We start from the raw sequence: 3,660 nt of genomic DNA, 5'->3' as shown, positions 1-3,660 counted from the left end.
ATTGTAAGGAAGCTTTTGAAACTCTTAAGAAAGCCTTAACAACTGCTCCTATAGTTGAACCTCCTGATTGGAACTTACCATTTGAAATTATGTGTGATGCTAGTGATTTTGCGGTAGGCGCTGTTCTTGGACAGCGAGTAGATAAAAAACTGAATGTTATTCATTATGCTAGTAAAACTCTTGATGCTGCTCAAAGAAATTATGCTACAACTGAAAAAGAATTATTAGCTGTAGTCTTTGCTTGTGATAAATTTAGATCTTATATTGTTGATTCAAAAGTTACTATTCATACTGATCATGCTGCAATTAGATACCTTATGACAAAGAAAGATGCTAAGCCGAGGCTTATTAGATGGGTACTTCTTTTGCAAGAATTTGATTTACATATTGTAGATAGGAAAGGTGCTGATAATCCTGTTCTTTGATAATTTGTCTAGATTGGAAAATATTGCTTATGATCCTGTTCCTGTTAATGATAGTTTTCCAAATGAACAATTGGCTGTAATAAAGGTGAGCTCGAGACAGTCCTTGGTATGCTGATTATGCTAACTTTATTGTTTCCAAGTACTTGCCTCCAACCTTTTCAGCTCAGCAAAGGAGGAAATTCTTTTATGATTTGAGGCATTATTTCTGGGATGACCCACACTTATATAAAGAAGGAGTGGATGGTATTATGCGAAGATGTGTTCCCGAATATGAACAACAGGAGATATTGAGTAAATGTCATGGTAGTGGTTATGGAGGACATCACGCCGGAGAAAGAACCGCGCAAAAGGTTCTACAATCAGGTTTTTATTGGCCAACTCTCTTCAAAGATGCGAGAAAGTTTATTTTATCTTGTGATGAATGCCAAAGGGTTGGTAATATCTCCAGACGCAATGAAATGCCTATGAATTATACTCTTGTTATTGAACCGTTTGATTGTTGGGGATTTGACTTCATGGGACCTTTTCCGTCTTCAGAAGGTAACACTCATATACTTGTTGCTGTTGATTATGTTACTAAATGGGTGGAAGCTATACCTACAAAAAGTGCTGATGGTGAGACCTCTTTAAGAATGCTTTTAGATATTATTTTTCCTAGATTTGGAGTACCTAGATATATTATGACTGATGGAGGTTCTCATTTTATTCATGGAGGTTTTAGAAAAACTCTTGCTAAGTATGGTATTAATCATAGAATTGCTTCCGCTTATCATCCTCAAACCAGTGGTCAAGTAGAATTATCAAATAGAGAGATTAAATCTATTTTGGGAAAGACCGTTAATAAAACTAGAAAGAATTGGGCTAGTAAATTGAAGGATGCACTATGGGCTTATAGAACTGCTTATAAAAATCCCATGGGAATGTCACCTTATAAAATAGTTTATGGGAAAGCTTGTCATTTACCTTTAGAACTAGAGCACAAAGCTTATTGGGCTGTTAGAGAATTAAATAAAGATCCTAAACTTGCCGGTGATAAGAGGTTGTTGCAATTGAGTTCTCTAGATGAATGGAGAAGTGAAGCTTATGAAAATGCTAAACTCTTTAAAGAGAAAGTTAAAAAATGGCATGATAGGAGGATTATCAAAAGAGAATTTAATATTGGGGATAAAGTCCTATTGTATCGGTCTCGTCTCAGATTCTTTGCAGGGAAATTACTCTCGAAATGGGAAGGACCGTATGTTGTCGAGGAGGTGTATCGTTCACGAGCAATCAAAATTAGCTCTCTCCAAGGCAATGCTACGCAAGTGGTGAATGGACAAAGACTCAAGCATTATATCTCAGGTGATTCCTATAATGTTGATATTGATATTATTCAAGTGGAAACACCGGAGGCTTTCATCAAAGGGCAAATTTACAGTCCGCCAAACTCGACTTTGAATAGGTAACAGTACTGGTAATGAAAAGTACGCAATTTACTTTCCGAACAATATTTTCGCTGTTTCTGGAAAATATGAAAAATTACGAGTTCGAAACGGAGTGGAAAGGACGCACGAGGGCGTGGCACCATAGGCCGGCGCGGCCTGACCTGGGCCCGCGCCGCCCTATGGTTTGGCCGCCCCGTCGCCCCTTTCCGACTCTGGTTCGATCTGGTACTTTCCGTTTGTCGTGAAAAATTTTGCTATATAATCCCCCGGACCTCTGGAGGTCCGTATATCATGTTCTCGACGTGTTTTGTTTCGAGCTGTTTCTGCCAGGATCTGTTTTCGGTCTAGAAGCACCATGGCCTCCAACAACAAGGGCAAGGGGCTTTCGGAGGAAGAAGTGAAGGAGGTGCCATCAAGACAAGAGCAGCAAGCCGGAGGGAGCAAGCAAATCTTGGTGGGATCTGTTGACACTCGACGTTCTTTTTCTCATAACCTGCAGGGACCTTTACCACCCGCTCTTAGCCTCGACTCCTTCCCCATGATGGAAGAAGTTCTACGGATTACCGATGAGTTTTGTGATCAATATCGGGCTCTAAGAAGAGAAGTGGAGATACTCCAGGAGGAGAATTGCCGTCTCTGAAGAATGATTGAATACCACTCGATTCGCATCACAAGGTCGTCATCGCCAACTTCAGATAACAATGAATCTCTTCGAATCTTAGTGCAGAATTGTCAAGCTGAGAAACTGAAGTTGAAGGAGCTTATTAAGAAGCGCGGGAGGAGTTCATCACCACCATCGCCGCAGGAGTAATTCATCATCGGTATTGGCATCCCCTTGGTTTGTTCCAAGCTTGGGGGAGTGCCGCGGTATCACATTATCACTACCTTTTACTTTTATTTGTCAAGTAGTGTCATATCATGAGTAGGGAAGTTATCATATAAGATGGGTTGCAGTTGGAAGTATCTCTCCATTAGTTGGTTATCTATGTATCCCTTGGTGTGAGTTATCGTTATGGAATATTAATGAGAAGTCTTATCATTTACATATTGCACATCTTATTCTAGTTTGCAATCTCTATCATATGATTTACCTTGTTGTTAGTATTGGTATCACTTTGGGAGCATTGAATAAATCTATTTGGTTTTGGCAAACTTAGCATTGGTCAATAGCAACAACACTTTGAGGTTTAAGTAGAAAAGAGAAATACATGTAGATGTTTCATTGTCTTTCTTTCTTGTTAGCTCATAGCTTATTATTCTGAAGTTAAAATTGTTTGTGCTTACAAGGAAGATGCATGATTGTTTCTATCACATGTATATTTGTTTGTTTCCCTCAACTCTTATGCTTGCTATTTAACCTTGCTAGCCAAAAACCTGTACTGAGAGGGAATACTTCTCGTGCATCCAAACCTTAGCCCAAACCTATGCCATTTGTGTCCACCATACCTACCTACTACATGGTATTTTCTGCCATTCCAAGTAAATACTTCATGTGCTACCTTTAAACAATTCAAAACTTAGTATCTCTTATTTGTGTCGATGTTTCATAGCTCATGAGGAAGTATGTGGTGTTTTATCTTTCAATCTTGTTGGGCAACTTCCACCAATGGACTAGTGGCTTCATCCACTTATCCAATAATTCTGCAAAAAGAGCTGGCAATGGGATTCCCAGTCCCAAATTAATCAAACTAAATAGACACTCCTCCATGGTATGTGATTGATGGACGGCACCCGAAGGATTCGGTTAGCCATGGCTTGTGTAAGCAAAGGTTGGGGGGAGTGTCATCATCATAATAAAACTAAAATAAAAA

The sequence above is a fragment of the Lolium perenne genome, chromosome 3, assembly GCF_019359855.2.
Source record: "Lolium perenne isolate Kyuss_39 chromosome 3, Kyuss_2.0, whole genome shotgun sequence".
Lineage (NCBI taxonomy): Eukaryota > Viridiplantae > Streptophyta > Magnoliopsida > Poales > Poaceae > Lolium > Lolium perenne.
Note: the sequence above shows the minus strand (reverse complement) of the source record.